Below are 15547 nucleotides of genomic sequence, written 5' to 3'. Positions count from 1 at the left end.
CTTGATTAATGAAGCTTCCAGGCTAGCGTAATGTGGCTGCAAAGTGATTCCAGTCACATGAATATTCAGTAACCAAAATATATCGTTCACTCCAAACCGCCAATAGGCTCCTTTTGCTGAATGACAGAACATTCACTTGGAAACTGAGGACTACAGTTTATATACAGAATTAAACACACTGCTTGGCAAGCATGCATTACTCCGAGGAGGGTTTGCAATATCATGGCTGCTAGATGGTGGTGGAAGCAATGAAAATCCCATATTTGCACAATCACAAAAAACTAACAAACAAACTGGCATAGATAGCTTGTTCAGAACAAGGAGATATGGAAAAAGAATATTTGTAATAACACAGAGAGAGCTTGTCTTGGAACATTAAAAAAACCACAGCTAAACCCTGCTGAGATTTCATAGTGCTGCTATACAAGACAAGATGTGAAAGTTTCTCTAGAGTCCAGTTATACATTGTATTGCATCTGTTAAAAATCTTAATACTACAAAGTATTCACAGGGACTGTACTGTGTCTGTTTCCTCAGTAGCAGGGCAGCATCTCACTTTCCAGTGTGAACATAACTGTTTAGACTCATAAGAAAAAAAAATACCTGGCATAAAAGGAAAGGAAATCCCTTCCCCACGTGTTCAGAATACTCATTGCTATTCATGCACCCTGTCCTCTCAACATCAAACCAGCCCATTACAGCCCATAACCTGGAAGATTTTTGCTTCAGATGAACTGCTGTCTGATTAGCCAGGTGGTAACTTCCAAAGGCAAACTACAGTGTGACGACAATATTACAAGAAAAACACCTTTTTAAGAATATAAATTAGGTACAAACCAACAGTCAGGTAAAAGACTCACCGCAGTGCTTTGTATAAATTGTGAGGAGAGAGAGAGCAATGAAGAGAAAGTTAATTGCAAAAGGCATAAGAGACAAGAACCACTACAGATCATTGAAAGTCATATAAAGTAATAGGTAGAATTGTGTTAAACCAAGGCAGCTAATACATCAGAAGATCAATGCTACAAAAGGTGCTTTAAAACAACTTGCCTCCAAACCTTCCCTGATCTACCGGTACAAGAGCACCTGTGCATATTAGGGCAGGCCAGCATTACAATCTACAGTCCAGCAGTGGCAGGAAGAGGTAGTTTGAGGACCCTGTCAAATTTGCTTGAACTGAATTTTTTATAATAGAACAAAATCTGTGATTTTCAACAGAAATTTAAGTTCTCAAATCACAGGAGACTGGGGGTCCAGTGAAGGGGGTACAACCTGTGGGGGTCAAAAAAAAGCTGTTCATCTGACACAGAAAGGACAAGAAAGAAATATGTATTATTACTGACACACGACGCAGAAAACAGATCAGTTTAAACGACTCAATCCTGACCCTTCGCAAGGCACAGACGAAAGCGATCCATTTCTGTGCTTAGTAACCAGCAGGACTGACGGGTCTCAGCTTTTTTGCAGTTCACTGGAGAGGGGAACTCGAGGGCTCCAAATCATTCCTCCGCCCTCCTGGCACCACAGCGGCTTTGACAGCAACACGAAATACTCAGCTGGAGGTTAGCCACTTGTGGCATAGAAACCAAGGGACCGCATTGACAAGGCAAGCCTGAAAGGGCAAGCCACAAAGGAAATCCTGGCTTAACTCTGATCCTGAACAGCGGTCTGGGAACAGCCCCGCTTTCATGGCAGAGAGTTAGGATCGTGCCCCATTTCCGATGCCAGCGGTGCCCCCAGTCTCGCCGCCCTTCACCTGCAACCCCACCAACCAAAATAAAACGCGGCATCCGCACGCTTTGCTTTGTGCCACCTGGTGGCTGCTTCCTTCCAACTTTCCCGAGCCGCAGGACCAGCGTTACACCGCACCTCGCCGTGCGCCGTGCCGGCCACATCGTGCCTGGGGTCGGCCTGCAGAGCAGCACGGCCGCGGAGAAACTTCCCCTGGAGACGCTGCTCTACATGCCCCGCATGAACAGGGAAAGCCCGGTGCCAGCAGCGAGGGCCGGGTGGGGGGACAGACGTGCTGCCTCCAAGTTTCCTGCCTCCTGCGCCAGGTACCCCCCGGGCGGCCAAGCGGGTCCCGGCCACGGGGCTCTTCAAGCACCCCTTGCAGCAGGGCCCTCCGCTCCGCGCCTGCCTGCCTGCCTCCCCCGGGGAGGGATGCGAGCGGGCCCCCTCTCCGTCCCCGCGCCTCACCTTCCTCCTGCATCCTCTGCAGGCACAGGGCCAGGTTCTTCCTCCAGCCCGGCATCCCGGCGCAGGACCGGCCCGGGCGCGGCGCGGCGCGGCGCGGCGCGGCTCGGCGAGGCGGCTGCGCGGCTAGCGGCGGGGACCCGGCGAGGCGAGACACGGGCGAGCCGGCCGCTCCATCAGGGCGGCCCCCCTGCAGCTCCCGGGAGGAGGAGCCGGGGTCCCCGCAGGTAGGAGCGGAGCCTGGGCCGCTGGAGGGGGCTGGGCCGGTCCCCTTCTCCCCGCCGGGAGAGAAAAGCCCAGGTGCAGGGAGGACGCAGCCCCCGGCCCTTTCCTGTGGCCTCTTCACTGGGAGTTGCAAGCGGTGCCCCGGGGCTTAACAGGTGCCGCCCGCCCGGCCGGCCCTCCCCATCCCCATCCCCAGGGCTCCGGTCGGACTCTTCCCTCTGCTCTGCTCTGCTCTGCTCTGCTGTGCGCGAGCCAGAGGCGATGCAGGTCTCCACCCAGGGCTGCAGCAACAAACGGGGGAAAGGGAAATGTTTTCCACCCCTTTCCCCTCCCTTCTCTTATTTAGGGGGTGGGGAGTTCATCTCCTCTTCTGTCTAGGAGAGGAGCAGGTGAAAAGGAATGGGGGGGACAGTGATTTGCAGTGGCGGCTGCCTCTTTAACTCTGGTTGAAGTTGTACAATAAATGCAAATTTCAGACTCTTTGTGTCATTTAAAAGGTTTGTTGTTTTGGTTTTGTTTTTTTAAAAAGGCATGAAAATTCCAGTCCCAACAGCATCCAAAGCTAAATGTGAAACTGTCCCTTAGCAAGGGTAAAACAACAAACTTCATTGATTGCTGTTGTCCAAGGTAAAGGCAGGAGGCATGGACCACCTGTGAACTGGGATACTCTGCTCTGTCCCCTGCCCTGTCTCTGACACATTGTGCCCTTGAGCATGTCCTTTATCCTTCCTGTGAAGGAAACAGGCTCACGGTGGGTTCAACACATTGCTTGTGATCTCCGATTCCTCTAACACTGTCACTACGCCATAGTATGGTGTATGAATGAATGAAGCAAAAGGATGTAAATGAGGTGCACAAAGCAAAAGCGCTGTTCTAAAAACACTTGCACTTTGTAATCAAGGGATGTTGTCAAGTAGGGCAAGGAGTTTGTTCACAACATGGCATCACGGTGGCACTTTGTCTCTCATGTGCTGATGGGGCACCCACATCTCAATCCTGCCAATGTGGGTGTAATGCTTTACTCATGTGAGCAGACATAAGTGCTTGGGCCTACTTGTGTGAGTAAAGGTGGGTGACTAGCAACAGTTTATAGGCTTCATTTTTAATGACAACACACAAATAGTTAAAAATCTCCGCACATTGAGAAGTGCCTCTGTGGTTTCCTAGTATCCTGGAGTTCTGTTAGTGCCTTAACATATGGGTACAAAGGAGACATTTATTGTGTATGCCATGGCATTCTTGTTTTTAATTTCCTGGGGGCAACGTATCTCAGCAATGAATGGCAGGTTTTTTTGTTCTTTGTCAGGCCTTTTATTAGCAAACTGGTAGGTCTCATGCTGTATCTCTGCCTCCGCTATTGCATAGATTATATTGTGTGAACCAGCAGTTACAGCCTTACAAGAGGAGCGCCCAAATTCTCACTCGCAGTACAGTGGAAACTCCTGCCCTGCTTTGAATGGTTGGGACAGGTGCAATGCTGAGGGGAACAATGCATCTGGATACAGGTCAGGTTTTCCAACTTGGCCTGCGGAACCGAGAAAAAAGAATCAGGCAGTTCTGGTTTCCAGCTGAGCGGAGGAGGGAAGTGGCTAGCACCAGAACGCTGAGACAGCAGGAAGAAACCCTACCCGCCACCTTCATGTTGCCCCTCTGCTCTGAGAAATGGGAATAGGAGCCAGAGGGTGAATGTGTTACTTAGTCCATACCAAATTGATTAGCAACACTGAAGATTTCCAAACCCTTGTGAAATCTGGAAGACTTTTGCAAGAAGGCACCTTAGCTTCCGACCCCAGCCTTAAAGAACCAGTGTTGCAGCTACAACCCCTTGGATGAGGAGGACTTCATTTTGAAGCTCATTAATGTTACTTGAACTGGCCAAAGGAGGTACTGTCCATTAACAAAAGACACCCTGAAAACATGCAAGTATCTGGTTGGTTTTACTCATCTGAGTAGCCCTTCTGAATTCATTCATTTAAAGGTTGGAGCACACAAACTGAAGCCTTAGATAGCGAGAAGCAGAGCCAACAAACTGAACCCAAGTTTCCAACATAGTAATGCAGAGAAATACCACAAAGACTGCCTGTCTTACCCAGCTTTTTTTCTGATCGTGGAGCTATCCATCACCCGCTGGGCAAGAACCTGGTCTAATCAATAGCAATTGAAGATTACAGCATTCCAGATTATCAGATAATAATGGCGGCCTCGTAATGTAGGCACTTCCCAGGCGTGTTTCATGATGAGCATGAGCTGGCAAGAACATCATCCCTTAAACCCTAACTAAATGCTTCTGGGAGCACAGTAGTAAAGCCAGTTTATGTTCACTCCCAAATGATAACAAAACATGGGTCTCCCTCTTGCCTGACTTACTAACAGTGTTGAAGCCCCTGCCCAGCTGGAACTTCTGACACATGCTGAGAGCTCTTGGCTTCTCTACATTGAATGTGACAGTGTTCAGCAGTTTGCTTTTAAAGGGGAAAAATACAGCTCTCAATAGTTTAGTTGCAAAAGTACATGGTACATTGGGGAGTTGCAATGAGTCAGAATTCTTTAGCAGAGTTTAAGGCAGTGTGTGTCACACTAAGCTATAGAAAGTTTTCTTTTTCTTTTTATGTGCATCAAATATTCTAGCTGATGACACAAAAAAAGGTTATTGAGAAATTGAGACCAATAGGAAGCCAAAATCAATACTAATGAAAGATGATGATGCTTTTCAGCAGTTCAGATGTGAAACTGGGAGCCAATACTGTTGAGGTGTATTCCTGACTTTACCTCTGACATAGGCAAGGCCCTTTGACTTTTCCATGTATTAGTGTCCTCATATGTAAATTGAGTCTAATAGCAATCCCCCTACAGCTTACCTTGCATTGCTGGATTGCTCTAGGTTTATTCTGCATTGCTGGATTGCTTGTCTTTGAGAATAAGGCTGTCTTGGGCAAAGTGATGACAAAGACACCACCATAACCCTACTAGCTGGTGTTGGTTGGGTAGTGTAACCCTCCAGCTGGGTGTGACAGGCTGCCAGGATTGTTGTCAGGTTGAAATTATTTCTCCTGGCTGAGGTGCACTGAGATATGGTGACTCATTCATCCAGTCACTGAAGGTATTCAACGTGTCCTACATTTCACATGTGCCCAGTTCTCTCCCTTCCCTGGTGCAGAAGGAGCCTGACAGAGGCATGGAACAACAGAAAAAGCCCTGAAGCCCCTTAGATGTAGTAGGCACTATTTTGATGAAAAAGGCAGTGATTCATGCACATCATTGGGAGCCTGTGGTATGCAGCCAGAATGCCTGTGTAGACAACTGCAGCTGAGACGACCAGACAACCAGCTGAGACGACCAGAAGGACATTCAAGGGAGGGTAGTTATTTTGCATGAGTACGAAGAAGCAGAGCTGAGGATGATTCATTTTAGATTCAACACCAGACTTGCTCAAGTGCAACTGCTTGTTGAACGCAGGTTAGAGCTAATGAGGAAGAAACTTCAAAGCTTCATTTCAGATAAGTACTACAAGGTTTGGATTCTTGTCCCCCAGTGCAACCAAGTTAAAAAAATACAGTGGAAATCTCACAAAGAAAGGCTCTGCTAAGTGAGGGCCTTAGCAGAGGTCCTATGCTTCTGGCATCATTTGGGCAAGATGATTCCTGCTTCGGAGCCCAGCTGTATGCTGGTTGTTTTAAAGACAAGCAGGAACATAGAGGTCCCTTCCTTGCAGAGCTGACAGACTGAATGAACACAGGGAAGATGGTGCATTACAAATGGCAAATAATTTAAAAATGAGGCTTATTTTCTACTTTGTGACTGTATTTGGATGCCTTTTCTCTGGCAGAGGGCTTCTGGTTGGTAGGGCACATCAAAAGCAGCTGTTTAGATGACAGAAGCAGGATAGGGCTCATTCAGAACTTGGTCCTGGTATCACCACTCACAGTGTGGTTCCAGGAGGTATCTTAGGTGAGAATTTGGCTCCACCTGGTTTAAGAGTCAGCTTGAAGGAAAAAAGTGGGAGGTCTTTGGGTTTTCAAACCTTAAGCAGCAGCTGGGCTCAGTTTGAGCGCTGGGAAAATACTTTGTCAGTTTTCTAGCATGAGACGGGCGTTTGCAACTAGCTGGTCATTTAGCAGCTCTATTTGATACCGGTGCACTGGTTTAGCTGATGGCAGTAGCATCTTTATGTTATTACAAGAGATCTTCCAAACAATAAGAATAAATAAAGCTCATTAGAAAACCATAAGTAAAGCACTCCAGCACATCTACCCTTACCAATAAGCACAAGCTGGTTTATTAAAAATTCTAATTTCATTCAAGAGTTAAACAAACCTGATTATGCATAGGACATGCCCAAGCTTTTTTAGCTTCCTCTGGGCATATTTACAGGCTAGGAAGACCACGAATCCCAAATTCTTCCAGCCATCCTTTCTCTAAGGACACGTTACTTCCATCACTGACAGGGAAATCCTTGAAAGCTCTTCTGGGAGCTGGAAAGGACAGCTGTTGCAATAGCAAGTTATACTGAGCATAGATGTATGTCTGTGTGGATAAGCTGTATGCTTTTTCCTCACTTAATGAAATGTTACCACTGCCATATGAAATACAGTTGTTAGAAATGAAGTTGGCACAGTGGCACTATGTTTGTTTTGTTAAATGCTGTAGAAAGGAAATTCAGTTGCAGTTACTTTCAAGCTACACTTTTCCTCTCTCCCCTTCCCCTGTCCCTTGTGGACTCTAGCTTTCATTCTGTCTACTGTATCATCTTTCTCATTAAGTGGCCTGCACAGCCAACAGCATATTGAAAAGAATATAAGAAAAAAAAATGACATAGGGTCACATCCGGCAAGCAGTTTTAATGGAAAATGCTTGTGGAATCAGTAGGAGTCCTGCCCACAGATTGATAGCAAAATATTGCCAAAAAACCCCCAAACAAACAAAAAAAAACCCAAACAAACCCTAGTGAATTTGCTATGTGCCAAGTTATACCATGACTGTAAATGTTATCAACATAAGATTGCTAGTTTATGTACAACTTATCAATGAAGAGCATAAACTCATGATTGAAAATGCAACTATAAACCACTAGTGGGTTTGGGGTTTTTCTTGGTAGAGACCTCACCTGTCTTTTGTGTGCACAGACACTGGCGTAACAGGGCCCCGATTTAGTCACAGCACCATCACGCAAAAGAAAATTATAAAAATATAGTAATTTTGGAATAGATTGTGCCTGGACTTCCACAATTGGAAGTGAATGCAAGCAACCTTTCCAGAAATGGGACAGGATATAAATGGATCTTTGCAGAGGCATAGCTTAAAATGTTGGCACCCATTGGTAGGGAAAGTGAGTGGTGTGGGTGTAGGGAAAGTGAGGACTTGCCCATAGAGGCATTGGTGACATGTAGAGGGGACATGCAGGTGCACATGTACCCCCTGAGATTGGCCGCGCACCCCCTGGAAACACCAGCCACGAAACCAGAAATCCCTCTCCACCCTGGTTGGTGAACAGTTGCTGGGGGACACCCCCACCAGATTCAGGAGGCATCAGTCACCCATGCATAGAGGGGCTGCTGACTCCACCTACCACAAGCTCCCTGAACACCTGGCACCCCCACTGAATTGACACCTGGGGTTGGTACCCTGTTCACGTCCCCCCAAGTTATGCTACTGGATCCTTGCACTCCTCTGAGTGAAGTTAATCAGGTGGCTTCTCCTTCATGGCCCAGTTCAACTGGCCCAGTGCAGGCTCTTGAGCAAGTTACACAGAGTAGTAGAACCACCCCCACGTTCCCAAGATACAAGAAGCAGCATGTCAGGGTCTCTGTCAAAGGTTATAACGAAACAATGCACCTCTCTCCCTTGTAATAAGCACATAGCATCAGAGCAGCGCTAGCAAAAATCCCAGCCTTTTCTAACCCTCAAATGGGTCACTGTTACAAAGGGTCTAAACCCCCTGATACAGAACCAGGTTACAACCCTTTCATTTCAGTGACTGCTGTTGCAAACTCCCTCCATGGGTGGTTGGTTGTGTCCTGAAAGAGTCATGTAGCCCAAGCAGCAGTCCAGTTTAAGGGGATTCATAGATGCTAGGGTTGGAAGGGACCTCAATAGATCATCAAGTCTGACCCCCTGCATAGACAGGAAAGCGTGCTGGGTCTAGATGACCTCAGCTAGATGCCTATCTAACCTCCTCTTGAAGACCCCCAGGGTAGGGGAGAGCACCACCTCCCTTGGGAGCCCGTTCCAGACCTTGGCCAATCCAACTGTGAAGAAGTTCTTCCTAATGTCTAATCTAAATCTGCTGTCTGCTAGCTTGTGGCCATTATTTCTTGTAACCCCCGGGGGCGCCTTGGTGAATAAAACCTCACCAATTCCCTTCTGTGCCCCCGCGATGAACTGATAGGCAGCCACAAGGTCGCCTCTCAACCTTCTCTTGCGGAGGCTGAAGAGGTCCAGGGATGTGACAGAGTAAAGGAATGCTGTTAATAGTAATATAAAGATAGAAACAAATAATTTGCAAAAAATCAGGTGAATATCACTGATTGATAAAAACACAAATTGATTAAAACACAAGTCATTTATTAAGGTCACTTATTTGCATTTTTGCTCCAACAGGATGGACAATGAAGAGAGACTGGTTACCATCACATCTGCATAGAGTGGGTATTGTATTGCTGGCAAATCCAGCAGTGCAGTATGTCTGGGAAAGCACACAGAGTTTATTAACATTAGAAGAGTAGTTTCCTAAAAATATTCTGTTGCATTTTTTTCTACCACATCTAGGATTTGGGGGCCCAAAGTATCATGCCATCATTGAAATGTGGCTTGGGAAATGTTACCCAGACTTACCCAAGTAGAGCAGAGAATTACTTTTCATTGCCAGAAGTTTGCACACAGACAGAAGCACTGTATATGTGAACTGTTAAATCCCAAATTTGACCCCCCCCCCCCGAAGCGCCTAGTGTTTTGTTCAACCAACTGAACAAATTCACAGTGATGAAAGCTAAAGTGTCCATTTGCCTCCTGCATTTTGTGGCTCTGCTCCAGAGGGTACAGCAATAGCTAGGTCAACTTTGGCCAGTTCTTCTCCCTGCCTCCCCTCCATCAGAACTGTAGCCTGAACAGCAAGGCTAGGGACAGAAGTTGCACATAAACCAGTTTAAGTGATCAGAAACTGGTTTAAATCTCTACAGAATAGAAGCTTAGTGCACATAAACCAATTTCAAAATGGCTGAAACTGATTTAAGATAAACCTGTTCGAATGTAGTATCAGACTTAACGGATTTATGAAACTTCTGTCCCAAACCCCTTCCTGGTTCAAGTTAAATTACAGCCCCCCAGCATACTTTCCGGCCCTGGACTGCGCTGTGCTGTCTGCTCCGAAGAGCAGGGCTGGCCCCACCCCTCTCTTCCCTATCTGGAGCAGTGAGGGCTGGCTGACAAGGTGGGGAGGGACAAGCCTTGCTGGGAATGCAGCCCAGTCTGCAGGGGGGGTGGGGACAGGTGCCCCCCCCCCAAACTCCAGCTGGGGTCTGAGGCCAGGGAAGATGCTTAAATACCTGGGGGGGGGGGGGGTGGCTAAGGCCAAGGAGGAGGGTCAAACTTACTTCTGGCTGCAACTGTGGACTACAAATCCCAGAGGCACCCACAAGCAGGAAGAAGAAGTGATGAGCAACCCTGCAGAGTCCTGCTGCTATAATTCTGGACTGCAAATCCCAGAAACCTCAGGGCAGCGGGAAGAGGAAGTGAACACACAGCCAGCGAGACATGCTCAAGCATCCCCTGGCTTCTGGCCTGAGCCACTGCTGGCACGTGGCTGCATTTCCTGAATCAAAAGTGAATGTGTCTAGTTGTTTCTCAGTTTAATCTCTGCAGCTTAGACTAACCTGCAATAACTGAATCGATTCAGTCTCGGGTTCTTCAACTGTTTGTACTTAGCCCAAGAGACTCAGTTCAATTCCAAAGGAACCTTCATGCTAAGAGGACCTCACAAAGGAGGCTTCCAAGAAGATTGACCACTGAAACAAAGAGGCCAAAGCAATATGACAGCCGCAGCAGGGAGACTGAAAACATCTTCACATAAGCTTCCCTCTGAAACAGTGTCAGCTGGGCCACTTTTGAGCTCAGGTCCTGTCTTGTGTTGACCTGTGTTGGTTATTGAGGCAGATGCCAATGTCAAAGCCTTGGCCTTGTGTCAACTCAGAATACCACAGGGTCATCTTGAAATCCCAGGTACTCTACTACCACTGTTCAGGTCTAGCAGTCGATGATGCAAGCTGTACATAAACACCTTTTTCAACCAGGGACAAAACACTGACAGTTCTGTTCTGACTGGATGCAAAGAATCTGCATGGTCCACACTGAACAAGAGGTTAACCTCAGATCAGCCTCCCTGCTCTGATGCTGAAGAGACTAGAATATGACAGCTTGGAGGAAGAGTGCTACTAGCTGTAAGGGAAATTCAGGGCAGGACTTTTCAGTGGGATGGGGAGGAGCAACTTTTAATTCTTCATTTATGAATTCTGGTTAAAAAAGGTATCGCTTGTAGAAAATAATTTTTGCTGAATCTTTCCAATGAGGATGCACTTTGGAATCTACTAGAGAGTCTAGTGAGATTTGTTCTGCTCCCTCTTTGGTGCACTCCTATCCCCTAGAGCTGAAGCCTGCAGTATGGTGTTACAGGGGTACCCATGTTTTGCTTCCTATTATTCATCAGTATGAAAGTCTGCAGAGCTGTAGGACTAATCCGCAAGGCAGAGCCAGAGGAGTCTTTCTTGCTCCGCACTTACTCATGAGCCATCCTTGTTTAAGCAAGAAGCAGAGGTCTGTGCCTTTTTCTCCTGCCAACACCATGTAGTTGCGCTTTGCACAGAGCTCCATTGAACCTGCTGTATATTGATTTCTGGTCTTCTGAGGCAGATTCTAGTAATTCAATACACTGAGGCTACTGACCATGTTACCATGTTATTCTATGTAGTCTCCTATTCCAAACAGTCAGCAAAATGCTGGAAATGCTGGTGGCTGCTACAATTGCTTAACACCGTTAACATTTGCTTGTAATTGGAGAATGTGGGAGACAACAGGCATTATCCCAGTTGTTGTTCTTGTTTAAGACAACCCCTAGGCTGCTAGTTGACATCTCAAGCAATGGTACTGTGCAAGGGGTAGTCTTTTCTCATTCTAAAACTAGCCTGAATCAGTTATTAGAGTCATTCTTCTATTTGGAACTCAAGATAGCACTTTGCACTTATTTGTGGCTACTGTCTATTTGTCCACCAATGCTGGCATGGCTTTGTGCACATGTTCCTCCATATTGTGCTGGAATTTCCTTGGGGCAAAGAACCTTGAAATATTTTCACATAGATGTGACAATGTCTAGTTGGCAAGACACCCCCATTCTCCTCTGCAGTCCATCTCCTCTCTTTCGCTCCCTGAATCATTCTTCCAATGGCCTTCTTCTCCTATTAATGCTCCCTACCTCTCTTCCTCTCTATAGGTTTTCAGAACCACACGTACTGATATGAATGAAGTTGCACCAGAACTAGAATTTGCCCTTAGTGCAGTTATACACACTGTCAATCTACAAATGCTTCATTCATCCTAACGCTCCCTATACAGTGGTACAGCCATAAAAAGATGTGCTTTCTGACAATTCATGTTACTGCAAGGTGCAGGAACACTGCATGTTAAATAAGGGTTCGACCTCAATTCCTCCTTGGTTATTAGTAAACTTGTGGAAACAGGGAAGCTTTGTACTCTGTGGGTAATCAGCACTCAACCAGGGTTACAGGACAGGAATGAACTGCAGTATTGGAGAAAGTATGTGGCTTTAGAGTTTGGTTTAGACACATTTCCAGTGGAAGGGGTAAAAGCCTTGATTATTTCATGTTTGTTCTGCTTCTGCTGAGTCACTGCCCGAGTCTGCAATTTTTGCAGAGGGGAGGAGTGAGGTTTGCCAACTTTTCAAAGAAAAAAATATGTTACACAGATGGATACATTTCATCTTGGGTTCCTCTAATACCTTGGACACTTGCACATGGTGATGTGATTTAAGCACCCAAACAATGACAAGAGCAAGGCCTTCCATAGCTAGAAGACGGAGGCCCTCTCCTGAGACTCAATAGAAAACTATTGAACTCCGGCCACTTTGCTAAAAATTGCTTTGTATCATCAGATGTTTCACAGTAAGGCACATCAGCGCTTGGATCTGGATAATGACAACAACCTGGATTAACAGCAAATAAAGGTTATAACATGTTCTTTTTCTGTTCACTGATTCAGAAGTTATTAGAAAGATGTAGTGGTCCAGAAAGCATTTGTACAGCTGTCAGTGCCTCCACATCAATCTGAGGCTGATATCTCACAATCTGATTATTATCTTGCTTTCTCACCCACTTCAGAGTCTGCCATCAGTCTAGCTGTTAGCATCTGAGTAATGAATAGAATCCATTTGAGAACAGGGGTAAAGTTAGTTCCCAAGAAAGTGACTGTTAATATTATATTGGAAATGGCATATGTGCACACACACACTTGACTGAGGATGAGAAGCAAAACTGTAGTTGAGATGAAGCAGTTTCATGATCTAGCATCTTCCAAAGTAACTGAAGCACAAACCAATGCTGTAGGCATGCGAGAGTGGTACTGCCACTTGTCTTCCACCGGCATACAACACGATCTTGCAGTGCTGATATTCCGGAATTCAAAGTTTGGTTTATTTCTTGGCACTTGCGAGTGTTTAATTAAACAAACCCTGGACTTTTGCCCAATGTAATTTTTCATTCCCTCTGAAATTAGAAGAGAGCTGGAATAGATTTCACTGTTCTGTATTTTACTACTGGAAGTACTGCAGCCTGCAACTGTGAGCTTTCAACCAAGGTAGATGCTTGGTCTCTTTCTTACCACACAAAAATTCCTAGAAGGATGGGATGTGGAGGAAGGGGGGAAAGCTTCCTCTATCTTGGCAATTATACCTTCCCCAATAATGAACAGCAGCACTCCTCTTACAAAAGGAGAGCGTGTTTTTTTTCCCCAAGTTGCTTACCCAGAAGTGTTACAAACAATCGATCAGAACCATAAAGATAGCCTCATTTTACAAGTGAATTTAGCAGCAGAAACATTGCTAGTTTTCTCATTGGTGTGCCTCAGCCCTGAGTGGGGATTAACCCTGGGCAGACAGAAAAGTTCATATCCTACAGCATTTAGTCCTTAGTCTTGCATCTGAAACTACCACTAGTGTCAATTTTGAGGGTGAAAAGGAGTGTCACTTGCTACCAACTGTGGGATGATTTGCACTGCAAACACTTCTAGACTGCTCACTCATTTCAGCGGACCAGGGAGTTGTCATATGGTAATGCCTTCTAGTCTCTATACACCCACACTAAATTTGAGTTGTCAGCCTAAAAATTAAAGGCTCTGGGCAGATAAATCCTCCTCATGCAAATTTTCCCACTTGCCCTATTTCTTCCTATTCTAGGATAACTTTCTTTCTGTAGTACTATGGAAATAAGAGCAAAGCCATTTCTCTCCCTTAAATGTTTGAGAGGGAGAGCAGCATTGGGGAGGTAGCAATATCCTGCTCGTATAGTATCAATTTTAAATGATCTCACAGCGGTACTGGGCCGTGAACTACGGGGCTCAAAGATCAGTCTTTTACTGCCATCTACTGTGCTCAGATAGTTCCAGGTTCCTGCAGGGTGTTTCTAGAAACAATGCCCATACCTATCAGCTGCTACCCATTTTTCTTCCAGCGAAGCAGATTTCTCCTTCTCCTGGGAAGTTTGATTTTATTTACTTGCTAGGTTTACTTGCTCTTGCTTTCTCCAATGTACAGTCTATGATGCATCCAACTGAACTAATATTATTCTAGAAAAGACAAATCGAACAGATTTTAGGGCAAGTGGACGGATAGATGGGGGACATTTTCACCATAACAACTGGCTGTTTACCTCTGGTATAAGAGAGGGTCCTGAAGTAGATCCACCAATGATTTGACAACTTAAGAGTCCTCTTCCATCTGATTCTTTTTCATGATAATATGTTGTTTAAGACACAAGAGCAAGAGTCAAGTTCACAGAGTTCTTGGCTCAAGCAACAATTTTGCCTTCCATGCAGACAAGTGCTGGATGCTGGTTAAGTAACAGATGATCATATGCCAGGAAAATCCCATACAGTGATTTAATCACTCCTGTGCATCAAGGCAAGAGCAATCATACACCAGAGAAATGTCAAACACAAAGTACGCTGATTTAATCATTCCTCTCCATCAAGGAATCAAATCGCATATAGAGCTACAGCCTAATTAATTATGCCAGTTCACCTCCTGTTTACTTAGCAGCAAGACTTTTCGTAAGCAGAAATTGTGCAAAATCTATGTCTCCGAACTACCCAGTGAGGTCTAACTGAAGGGTTGACAGGTTGTTGATCACCAACATAAAACAGCAGAAAAGCAGGTATTAGGAGTTTTATTTTTAAAACGTGTATTGTGTACAATGTTAAAAAGCCTTGAACAAACTCTGACATTTTCAGCCTGAAAAAGCAAACAAAGAAGAAACCGTGGATTAGTTTTCTTCAGCTGCCAGGAAAAAAAAAAGCTGTCCCTTCACACTGACCTGAAAGTCTGTCTATATACCAATTGCAGGAGTTTGTTTCTAGGAACTGTACATTTGAAATACCCCAACAGAAATTCAGACACGTTGCATCAGGGCTGGTAGACACCAAATGATGATGTTCCACCCAAACAAGCTGAGCAGCAAGACAGCCCCATTTCTTCCCACTTGGTCAAAGAACTTGGAATACCAGCAGTTTAAGTTATTTTAACTCGAACATGGCAGGACAGAAACCAAATAATTTTGCAAACACTGCAAGCCACGTGTAGCTCAGATCATGACCCAGGCACTGGAAGAACGTAAATCACAGAGTTTAAATAGAGAGCTCAGGAACAAAACCAACCTCTTTAGAAAGTAAGATCTGTAACGAAAGGCAGATGGGGTATTTCTGTCTAATGCTAATCAACAGAAAAAAGAAAAAAAATTACAGCGTGAGACAAGAAGATGAGCTGATGTTTCCCACTGTCTGCTAACATCCTATAGATGCTATTTAACATATGCATTTGGACTGCATCAGGTATGTTCTTCAGCCAGCTTCT

This window comes from Alligator mississippiensis, chromosome 12 (genome assembly GCF_030867095.1).
Source record: "Alligator mississippiensis isolate rAllMis1 chromosome 12, rAllMis1, whole genome shotgun sequence".
NCBI classification, from domain to species: domain Eukaryota; kingdom Metazoa; phylum Chordata; order Crocodylia; family Alligatoridae; genus Alligator; species Alligator mississippiensis.
Note: the sequence above shows the minus strand (reverse complement) of the source record.